This window comes from Podarcis gaigeae, assembly GCF_964106915.1.
Source record: "Podarcis gaigeae genome assembly, chromosome: 16".
Classification (NCBI taxonomy): Eukaryota; Metazoa; Chordata; class Lepidosauria; order Squamata; family Lacertidae; genus Podarcis; species Podarcis gaigeae.
Genome location: NC_139693.1, coordinates 31,578,378 through 31,590,393, shown reverse-complemented (window position 1 = coordinate 31,590,393; position 12,016 = coordinate 31,578,378). Strand labels below are relative to the sequence as shown.

General features: G+C 45.0%; 1 protein-coding gene across 5 annotated transcripts in view; it reads right to left on the bottom strand.

Moving 5' to 3' along the window:
- LOC310833963 (uncharacterized protein) overlaps positions 1-12,016 on the bottom strand; it is a 45,618-nt gene that overhangs the window by 32,143 nt on the left and 1,459 nt on the right. Inside the window, exon 1 of one of the 5 annotated variants that reach the window (XM_083717185.1) lies at positions 10,510-10,612. The exons of the other annotated variants lie outside the window; for them this stretch is intronic. The gene's annotated coding sequence lies outside the window, so the exon portion shown is untranslated. Of the gene's footprint in view, positions 1-10,509; positions 10,613-12,016 lie in introns of those variants that run through there. 5 annotated transcript variants of the gene reach the window in all.

Below are 12,016 nucleotides of genomic sequence, written 5' to 3'. Positions count from 1 at the left end.
ATACAGGGATACCTCGGGTTAAGTAGTTAATTCGTTCCGGAGGTCCGTTATTAACAAGAAACTGTTCTTAACCTGAAGCACCACTTTAGCTAATGGGGCCTGCCAGAGCACAATTTCTGTTCTCATCCTGAAGCAAAGTTCTTAATCCGAGGTACTATTTCTGGGTTAGCGGGGTCTGTAACCTGAAGCGTATGTAACCACTGTAAAATTATGTAGAGCTTTTCTCCCTCTCCCACAAGAACTCGTGGAGCTCCAATGAAGCTGAACGTTGCAAGATTCAGGACAGTAGACTATTCTTACGTTTTATGTAACACCTGAAGGATTGCAGATTCCCTATTAACCCTGCTTTAAGTAGGGATTTTGGAGAATTAGGATGGAAATTGAAACAGAAGTTGCCAACGTCTGCAGAATTTGTCCCATGGTCTGGAAAGGAATACAAACGGTATTTGCTGCTGTTGTTTTCAGCCTGCAAATGATATGTAATTTATGATGCCACCCACCCACCCCCCATACATTTGCATTGTGTTTCCTTCAAATTGAAATGAGTGGCATGGAATAATTTAATAACAATGTAATTGTTTACATTAAATTCCGCCACTGGAGACAGCAAGACAAATAACGTGGATTTTGCCAGAAACTGAACTGCAGCAGAACGGAAACAGCACTGCACAGTTGGAACATAGTTGGAATGGAAATTGATGCCTTCTTACATCCCTAGTTCTACGTGATGGTTCCCAGCTCTGAAACTCACTAAGCTGTATCCAACTAACTAGATCTGCTAGTGCAAGTATTTCTGCTTGTCCAGTGATACTTCCTCTGTGCCCTTCCCAAGGGTTTGTGGGGACCCTCAGAAAAGATTTAGGGGGGCATGGGAAAGGAGGGAATATTTCTTCATGCTGCCTGAAGTCCTTGTGCTAGCAGATCTATTTAGTAGGATGCTGCCTATTATCGCTGGCTAGAGGCATGCCAACACATGCTTTACTGAATGGTGTTCAGCTTCACACTATAAACTTTTCCGATTTGTATTTTCTCAGACTTAAAAAGAAACTGCTGCAGAGCTTTTGATGCTGCTCTTGTCTCCAGAGTTGTTTTAGCTGTTTTAAATTCTCTCTCTCTCCCGCCCCCCTGACACACACACACCGGCTACCCTTTCTGAGGTAAAAAGGCAATTAGCATGTTATAACAATACACAGACACGTCAGTAGTTGCAATTTTAGAAATTCTCCTTTCCCGTCGTCATTAGAGAGTATTGCTATGCTTCATGCACTCAAATCATTAGGCACCAAAACAGAGACATGAATACCCCAAACACTGCGTTCCCTAAAGCAGCTGTCACGGCAAATCAGCATCAGGCATCTATACATAGGGAAGTTATGCTTAGGCACTTATCAAGGGAAGGGTTGTAGCTCAGTGGTAGAGAGTCTGCTTTGCATGCCAGAGGTCCCAGGTTCAATCACTGGCGTCTCCAGCTGGCAAAGACTTCCTGCCTAAACCCTGGAGTGCTGCTGCAGGTCAGTGTAGATCATACTGAGCTAGGTGGTGGTCTGACACTGTACAAGCAGCTTCCTATGAACAAGCTTGGATAGAAAACCCAAAACATAAATCCGCATTCTAAAAAAGCGAACGCCTTCAGTTCCGTTCTCAAACCAGAGATCAGCTTCAGGTGGCCACTTTTATTATTATCAACAGTCATATCTAGAAACTGGAATTTTCAATGGGCATTGCTGTCCACTAAACATGCAAGTGTCATAGCTGGTGGGAGATGATCATTTGCTGTGTTGGAGGCAACCTCAAATGGTCAACATCAATTACATCACCAGCAGAATTCTAATTGAGTTTGGTACCTTTCTCTGTGAAGTAGTGTTTTTATTTGTACACAGATTGTAACAGCTGGTGTTTTTAGTTTGATAATTTCATTTGCTTAATTTTTTATACATGATGGCCCTTGTGGTCCCTTCCAACTCTACAATATCAGGAAGTCTTTAATGTTTGGTGTTTTATTATGTTTTTATAAGTGCTGGAAGCCACCCAGAGTTACCAGGGAAAATCAGCAGCTTTTGAATTATGGTACTGGAGGAGACTCTTGAGAGTCCCATGGACTGCAAGATGATCAAGCCTATCCATTCTGAAGGAAATCAGCCCTGAGTGCTCACTGGAAGGACAGATCCTGAAGCTGAGGCTCCAATACTTTGGCCACCTCATGAGAAGAGAAGACTCCCTGGGAAAGACCCTGATGTTGGGAAAGATGGAGGGCACAAGGAGAGGGGGAAGACAGAGGACGAGATGGTTGGACAGTGTTCTCGAAGCTACGAACATGAGTCTGACCAAACCGCGGGAGGCAGTGGAAGACAGGAGTGCCTGGCGTGCTCTGGTCCATGGGGTCACGAAGAGTTAGACACGACTGAACGACTAAACAACAACATCATCTATCAACTTGGGGGGCCCGGGGGCCCTGAAATATTTTGTTGGGGGTGCAAATACTCCTCAGCCCCTAGGAGTTGGCTCTTACTTCCTACAATGGTTGCAAGAAGGCAAGTGTGACAGCGGCTAGCTCCGGGCAGACAAACGTAGCTGGGGCAATGTCCTATTTGCCCTGCTGTAATATCCTCCACTCTCAGAGACCCCAAAGAGTCACGGCCAGTCAATATAGGGATAGATGTACAAAGGGCTGTATCCAATGTCCATTTGTTGCGCCAGCAGATGGCAACATTTAAAGGTTGTGCAACAAGGGAATCCAACACAACAGTTGTGTAATCTGCTTAACAGTAAACTTTGGTAATGCACTTGTATTTTCCCTTGTGCAACAATGTTCTGTTAGCACAACTATACCCCTAAGTGATTTCACGGTAGTGGTACATTGCATACAACCCCGAACAGTATGACTTGGTACAGTTCACTAGTGTAGCAGCAGATAATGGAAGAGAAGCGTCCATTCCTCCCCTGCCCGCCCCCCAGATTTTCTAATTGTGGTAGTGTTTCCTGGCTATAAACAGTGCTTCAGCAGTTGCATGCCAAGGCACCAATTTTGTTGCCCCGGCTGCATCATTTACTGTACGGATTCAACTTGCATTATTTGGTCGGTTGATCTGGCAGGAGACCTCGGTACGGCAAGCTGTGATTCTGGCTCCACTGCCAGTTGCTTTTACAGACTTAATAGCTGAAATGTCATAGACTTTATTAATCAGACTGCATTCTTTGCTAATTGATGGACATAGTTTCGGAGTTGAAATTTTTTAATACTTCACTGAGCTCGGGAGTGATCCGTCATGGAAAAAATACACAGCAGACTTTCTCTCTTGCTTCAAGCACAACCAGCCCTAGACTGCTTGCGACATTCTCTCTCCTTCTTCTGCTTAAAGTTATTTGCATTATTATCCCATCCTTTGCCTTAGGCCGGGATATGGAACCTGTGCCGTGCCCTATGTTTTGGACTACAACTCCCATCAACCCTGACCATTGTTTTCATATACAGTGGTACCTCAGGTTACATACACTTCAGGTTACATACGCTTCAGGTTACAGACTCCGCTAACCCAGAAATAATACCTCGGGTTAAGAATTTTGCTTCAGGATGAGAACAGAAATTGTGCTCCAGCAGCGCGGCAGCAGGAGGAGGCCCCATTAGCTAAAGTGGTGCTTCAGGTTAAGAACAGTTTCAGGTTAAGTACGGACCTCTGGAATGAATTAAGTACTTAACCTGAGGTACCACTGTATAAGCGAAGTCCTCGTTAGTATAGTGGTAAGTATCCCCGCCTGTCACGCGGGAGACCGGGGTTCGATTCCCCGACGGGGAGAAACGCACATTTTTAGGGACGCGGGTGGCGCTGTGGGTTAAACCACAGAGCCTAGGACTTGCCGATCAGAAGGTCGATGGTTCGAATCCCCCTGACAGGGTGAGCTCCCATTGCTTTGTCCCTGTTTCTGCCAACCTAGCAGTTCAAAAGCACGTCATGTGCAAGTAGATAAATAGGGACCGCTCCGGCGGGAAGGTAAACGGCATTTCTGTGTGCTGCTCTGGTTCGTCAGAAGCGGCTTAGTCATGCTGCCACATGACCCGGAAGCTGTCTGCGGACAAACGCCGGCTCCCTCGGCCTATAGAGCGAGATGAGCGCGCAACCCCAGAGTCGGTCACGACTGGACTTAATAGTCAGGGTTCCCTTTACCTTTACCTTTGCCACTGGATAGGGACGTCCCATTCCATAATGATAATTTTACTATTTATACCCCACCCATCTTCCTGGGTTGCCCATACCACTCTGGGCAGCTTCCAACATATATAAAAATAATTTAATTTTTTTAAAAATTTTTAGTGAATAGGGTTATATACTTATTTTTAAATGTATTTTTATTAAAGATTTTCTTGGTTTACAAAAGTATATGCAATGTCTCTCTCTTTTTCCAAGTAACCTTTTTTGCAGATCAGTTTCATTTGATGAGACATTAGAAAGAAGAGGGGAAAAGAGGTGGAGAGCGGGGGTGGAGTCAGGTGGCAATGTTTCTATTATACCTAATATATGTGGGGTTTTGTGTCAGCGTCGCTTGTGCAGGTTCTCTGCTATTTGTTTGTGTTCCTTTGGTAGTGAGAGAGGTTGGGGTTGGCCTAGGGTGTGATTGTTTGTTTGCGATTAGCTGTGGTGATCTTTATTTCATGTGTGAGTGGGGTGGGTGTTTTGGATCAGGTTAGCTGTATTGATTTGTATGCTGTTGGTGGATTTTTGTCATTGTTTGTTGGGCTGATAATAAAACATTAAACATTTTGAAAAAAACCTTCCCTATACAGTGGTACCTCAGGTTACATACACTTCAGGTTACAGACTCCGCTAACTGAAAATTCTGCTTCAGATTAAGAACTTTGCTTCAGGATGAGAACAGAAATTGTGCTCTGGCAGCGCGGCGGCAGCAGGAGGCCCCATTAGCTAAAGTGGTGTTTCATGTTAAGAACAGTTTCAGGTTAAGAACGGACCTCCGGAACGAATTAAGCACTTAACCCAAGGTACCATTGTACAGGATAACTCCATACCCTCCCACTTTTCTCCAATGAAAATAGGGACATCCTAAGGAAAGTGGGACATTCCTGAATCAGATCAGAAACTGGAACAGCTTCTCTAAAACAAGGATGTCCCTGGAAAATAGGAACACCTGGATGGTCTGAGAACATAAAAAGAGCCTGCTGGATCAGACCATCTAGTCCATCATCCTGTTCTCATGGTGGCCAACCAGATGCCCATGGGAAGCCCATCAGCACGACCCACAAGAGCACTCTCCCCCTCCTGCGTTTCCTAACAAATGGTATTCAGAAGCATTACTGCCTTTGACTGTGGAGCCATCAATAGCCCTCTCCGCCATTAATTTGTCTAAACCCATCTAAGCTGGTGGCCATCACAGTCTCCTGTGGGAGCAAGTGCCATAGTTTAACTGTGCTGCAGGATGTTCTTCCAACATTCAGCTTCTTTGAATGTCCATGAGTTCTAGTGCTTTGAGAAAGAGAAAAGAAACATCTCTCTCATGTCACCCCTTACTCCAATTGAACTTAAGGTAAAGGTAAAGGGACCCCTTGTCCTGAATGGGGTAACTGTGCCCATGAAGGACCAGGTGCGCAGCCTGGGAGTCATTTTGGATTCACAGCTGTCCATGGAGGCACAGGTCAAATCTGTATCCAGGGCAGCTGTCTACCAACTCCACCTGGTACGCAGGCTGAGACCCTATCTGCCTGCAGACTGTCTTGCCAGAGTGGTACATGCTCTGGTTATCTCCCGCTTGGACTACTGCAATGCGCTCTATGTGGGGCTACCTTTGAAGGTGACCTGGAAACTACAACTAATCCAGAATGCGGCAGCTAGACTGGTGACTGGGAGCGGCCGCCGAGACCATATAACACCGGTCTTGAAAGTCCTACATTGGCTCCCAGTACGTTTCCGAGCACAATTCAAAGTGTTGGTGCTGACCTTTAAAGCCCTAAACGGCCTCGGTCCAGTATATCTGAAGGAGCGTCTCCTCCCCCATCGTTCTGCCCGGACACTGAGGTCCAGCTCCGAGGGCCTTCTGGTGGTTCCCTCACTGCGAGAGGCCAAGTTACAGGGAACCAGGCAGAGGGCCTTCTCGATAGTGGCGCCCGACCTGTGGAACGCGCTCCCATCAGATGTCAAAGCGATAAACATCTACCTGACATTCAGAAGACATGTGAAGGCAGCCCTGTTCAGGGAAGTTTTTAATATGTGACATTTTAGTGTATCTTTCATCTTTGTTGGAAGCTGCCCAGAGTGGCTGGGGAAACCCAGCCAGATGGGCGGGGTACAAATAATAAATTATTATTATTATACCCCTGACCATTAGGTCCAGTCGTGACTGACTGGGGTTGCGGCGCTCATTTCGCTTCCGGGTCATGTGGCCAGCATGACAAAGCCGCTTCTGGCGAACCAGAACAGCGCACAGAAACGCCGTTTACCTTCCCGCTGGAGCAGTACCTATTTATCTACTTGTACTTTGACGTGCTTTCAAACTGCTAGGTTGGCAGGAGCAGGGACCAAGCAATGGGAGCTCACTCCGTCGCAGGGATTCAAACCGCCGACTTTCTGATCGGCAAGTCCTAGGCTCTGTGGTTTAACCCACAGCCCCACCCGCATCCCTCCAACTGAACTTACTTCCTAGCAAATATATTTACGGTAGTTCTGCAATCTTCTTTATAGTGACTATTACGTTTACAACAGCAGGAGAAAGAGGTACAGACTCCTTTAAGAAGCCATTGCATGTGGTCTGAAAGAAAGGAGGCGGAGGGGAGACTGCATTTCCTGCCCTACCTAAGTGGTGTCCCTGGGGGGATTTGAATTCAGGCTTCTTAAAAGCCTGCACTCTAGATAACACACTGCCCCACACTTAGGAGCTAGCAGGAAGCATTTAATTTCAACTATGCATATGTGCTTCCTCCTCCTGGAATCAACATACTGTGGTTTTATTTTTATTTTTATGTTTCTTAATAAAAAACAGAATTCCCCAAAAATAAATTGGACGCAGTTTTCAAATTAGCCATTCAGTTGGGCAGAGGAGAATGAACCTTAAGGCATGATCATAAAAAGAGAGCGCGTTATGCTCCATAATTATGGCACTGCTTCTGCTAATTAAGGCAGCATGGTACATGGAAAACGAGACGTATAGATAGAGAAATCTGGTTTCAAATTCCTGCTTGGTTGTCAACCTCACTGGGTGTCCTTAGGATCACCCACCTCTCGACGTAACCCACATCATATGGCTACTGTGAGCCTGAGAAACCACACCAGACCATCTAAACCAGGGGTTCCCAAACTGTGGTCTGTGGACCAATGGTGGTCCGTGCTGTTTTTGTGGATGAAGACAGGAGACTATCCATCACATCAAATATTCATACAGATTTGCAGTTGTTCATCCATTGCCTCCTCCACTTCTCACATAATATTCTGCTGTGTTACAACCTGAACGCTACAGAATTCAATTTGAAATACAGCAAAGTAACAGGCAAGACACAAAACAAGCAATAAAATACAGTTGCAGAGTATTGCAATTGCTACGACAGGCAGAGGTTAGTAAGCAACTACATATGTACTGAAATTAATGAACACAGCTAAGTTGGGCCCATTAATTTCAATGGGTCTACTCTGAGTAAACCTTAGTCGAATTCCACCCAGAAAAAACCATCAAGTGGTCCACTAAAACCCTCAACAATTCCCCCATGGTCTGTGGGAGGAAAAGTTTGGGAACCACAGATCTAAACAAATTGTGAGGATATTTTCACTTTTATAAAGATGCAATTATATACATATGCTAGTGGATAGCCTTACGGGATCTCTGTGGGACTTACTTGTTTCTCCTGGGGTGTGGAGGGACAACCTTAATAGACTTGGGGCACTGGCCAAGTTTGCATATACTATGTGGCATGTGTATAGCCACAAATTTAACCTGGCATTTTTTTGGGCAAGGAGTGGGTTGAAATAAACTCTGACTCTTGCTGTCAGGGTTTACACTGAGTATGTGGTGTCAACGGGATTTTCTGGGTCTGGTACACAGTGGTCTGGTTTGCACATAACCCAAAACTATGGTTTAGCATTATGCCTGAATGCTGCCAGTGGCTTAACTATAGTGTGTTTACTTTCAACAAACCACAAGCTGAAGCAATGGCTTGTTGTTGGCTGTCCAGGGACTCAGGCAGGAATATTCCCTGGTCCTACCTGGAGATGCAAAGACATGGACCTGGGACTTCCTGCACATACAGGAGATACCCTATCTCTACAGTACAATCTATTGGCCAAATTTATTTTCACAATGACCTGGGATGAATGTGATAAGTTCTTTGAGACTGGTTTCTCTGATGATGTCTCCAAATACATCTTTCATTAGGATCCACCTAGCTCATGTAGCAAAGATTATTTGGAAAGATATACAAGCAACAATATTCAGAGCCAAATTTAGGTGGTATAACTAGGGCTGCACTCCAATGCACCTGGGAATAGGCTTGACTGAGTTTACTGCCAAGTACACATATATAAGATTGGGGGTGTACAGTGTTATCATATATGACAGTCTCCACCAGTGAGGAGTTACAGTCCAAAACATTTGGAGGGCATCAACTTGGGGAAGGATGCTATACAGACTTGCGCAAACTAGTGGATGGGTATCCAGCACAACAGCTGTCCTAGCCGAAACTTGTTGTGTAGAAGATTCTACAATCCATTTGCAACAGCCAGAAACCTGCTTATGTATTCTCTTGTGCAATAACAGGCAGATCCATGCCATATTTATAGCCAATGACTTTTCCAAAGGATCATGGGAACTGTAGTCTGCTAAGGGAACTGCAAATTCTAGCCCCGTGAGGGGGGAAACTACAGTTTTCCTAGATATGCAGATGAGGACTCTCATAAATGAAAGTTCTGTTATATAAAACTCCATGCATACAGAACAGTAGCCTTTGGGGGGGGGGGGGAGTTTCTGACAATGTCTTCTCCCTGATCCCTAATCCGTGCACACAAAGGATTTTTATTTTTACATGGAGACACATTCTATCGTACACCTTTGACTGAAAAACAGTAGGCTTCTTCTATCTGGGATGGTCTTCCTCTTCCACTGAGCTCGCAGTTTTGGGAGGGACACACATGGAGCACGGAGGGAGGGAGGGGACACCCGCCTAGCCAGTCAGATCAGCCAAACCAACCCTGGCGATCAATGGGGTGACAGATGTCAGCCAGATCACCCTCACATCCTATCATATGCATCCCTGCCTGCAACTGAAAGTAGTAAAGTCCAGTCACAGGTTTACCACCTCTGTGGGAAGAAGGCCTAGCCAATAAATCTTTTAAAAATAAATTTGCAGGCTTAGTGCTTTGTCCAATCAAAGCTCCAAGGCAGGAAATTATACTTTTTATTTGTCTGAATAGGGATAGGGAGGTCTATCAGAAGGCTCTGACAGAAACTAATTTTTTAGCTCTCAGAACCATGCTTAGATGTGCTGCAAAGCTGTGCAATGGTCTTTAAACAGACCAATGTTGAAATCATATTCATGACTCAAAATGATTGTGTTTCCAACAAAGAAAAAGAAAAAGAAAGAAAACTTCACAGCCACAAGATTAATGGCTTGTGAAGTCTTAAAAGGAAAAAGCCAATGTTATTTCTTGTCAAAACCATGAAGGCCAAAAAAAGACCCCAGACTGCTTACTTTCTCCTCTTCAAAAGCCATCTGTCCAGTCATATGGACGCTTGATAGAGTGCAATGTGCATTCAAAGCCAATGCGTTCCCTGGAAAAAATCCTGGGAACTGTGGCTTCTTAACTGACTGCGAATTGTAGCTCTGTGAAGGGGAATACAATGTTCTCTTAAACAGAAAAAGTAAAAAATAAAAATAAAATATGAAAACACAGCACAAACTCCATTCGTGGGTAAACAAAATAACTGAGGTAGGAGCTGCACCCACACGTCACCCACCCACAAAAACATCTCCCAAATACATCATTGGCAGTCCTCTAAACACAAACCTCACCCTCAACTATTCCCAACTACCACAGTACCCATAATACAGCTAGTACGCAGCCAGCTATTTATTGCAAGGCTAACATCTGGCACACAAAAAATCCTAGGCAGCATTAAATAGGTAAAGGTAAAGGTACCCCTGCCCGTACGGGCCAGTCTTGACAGACTCTGGGGTTGTGCGCCCATCTCACTTAAGAGGCCAGGGGCCAGCGCTGTCCGGAGACACTTCCGGGTCACGTGGCCAGCGTGACAAAGCTGCATCTGGCGAGCCAGAGCCGCACACGGAAACGCCGTTTACCTTCCCGCTGGTAAGCGGTCCCTATTTATCTACTTGCACCCGGAGGTGCTTTCGAACTGCTAGGTTGGCAGGCGCTGGGACTGAGCAGCGGGAGCGCACCCCGCCGCAGGGATTAGAACCGCAGACCTTTCGATCGGCAAGTCCTAGGCGCTGAGGCTTTAACCCACAGCGCCACCTGCGTCCCTTTGGCAGCATTAAATACAACCAGTTAATTCACCCACCTCTATCTAGGGCAATACAGCATCATACAGACAGCAATATAAATGTTCCCTTCTCATCTCCCACCCGGTTGGACATAGTTGGTTGTTGTTAATCTGTTCTTCACGCTAAGGTCTTGGGGCAGATTACTGGGACAGATCACAACAATTTAAACACAATTTTAAAAAACAGTTTGAAACAACGTACAATCAAAAAAATTGGGTGGGCCCTAAAAATCCTCTCACCGTAAACTGATTCAGTCTCTCATACGGAGTCGTATTAGTAAACCTTACAACCCTTCAGAAAATATAACCCAGACTCTGACCCTTGGCAGCAAAGAAACACAACTTCAGTTACCACCCAATAATACTTCACTCACTTTCTCCTCTGGGATAATAAATTCAACTCTAGAAACTTAAAGCAGGTTGTGCCCTTGAGGCAGACCCAATGAGTTCCTATGCATACATGGTCAAAATCAAGGAACTTTAGGCCAATGGAGACAAGGTGTTACTTGGGCTAATGCAATTGACATGTGTGCTTGTTTATATCAACAGCAGCAGAGGGGGAAGCCTGAACAGGGATATTTCTTTGGCCTGGGGAGTGGAGTTTAACTCTTTCTTTCCAAATCCTGACAAAATTGGCTCTCAGAAGCTGCTTCTTTCATTTCATCTGAACAGGGCCAATGGACACTGCAAATGCAAACAGCAGCTTTGGAGTGAGGATTTTTGTCAGGAGCATGTCAGGGATAGAAAAGAGTTAAAATTTTACTCCTCACAGTCCCAAAGTTGTTAAGGCTTCCCTGAGGTTACTGTTTACATGAATTAATCTGCATATTTATTTTAAAAATATGTAATCAACATCATTTATAGTTTGGACCATTAGGTTGTATCCAAGGTAGAGCTAAGTTAAAGTAATTTAGTGGTACACTTGTTCTGTTGACAAAATGATATGCACCAATGGAACGTAGGCCGATCCACACCATACATTTTATAGCACACCCAACACACCCTCAAAGCACATGGCTTCCCCCAAAGAATCCTGGGAACTGTAGTTCTTCCTGTTAATCGTGCTGCTTTAAACGTGGATCTTTATTGTATTTTGTTTTTTATTAGTAATGTTTTATTTTCTGTTGCCTCTGAAAGCCTTATTGGAAATGTAACATGGCAGAAAAATTAAACACACACACACTCACGAACCCTGCCATTTTCACTGCCAAATTTCAGCAATGGAACAAATGCTTAGCCTATGACACTTGCCTCTTACAATCTCTTTAAAGACAGGAATCGAGAACCAGTGGCCCTTCAGATGTTATTCAACTCCTCACTTCGCTGGTCCAGCGCCAGATTTAGGGCGGTGCAGGCTGTTCCTCTGCAAAGGGCACCAAGCCAAGGGGTGCAAACTTGGGGGGGAAATCCATTTCGGGGTGCCAAATTTTGGCCTTGCACAGGGCGCCATGTTACAAAAGATGACCCATGTCATCTGATTAGCCTCATAAAGCATGACTTACAGACAGGGATAATGGAGACTGTC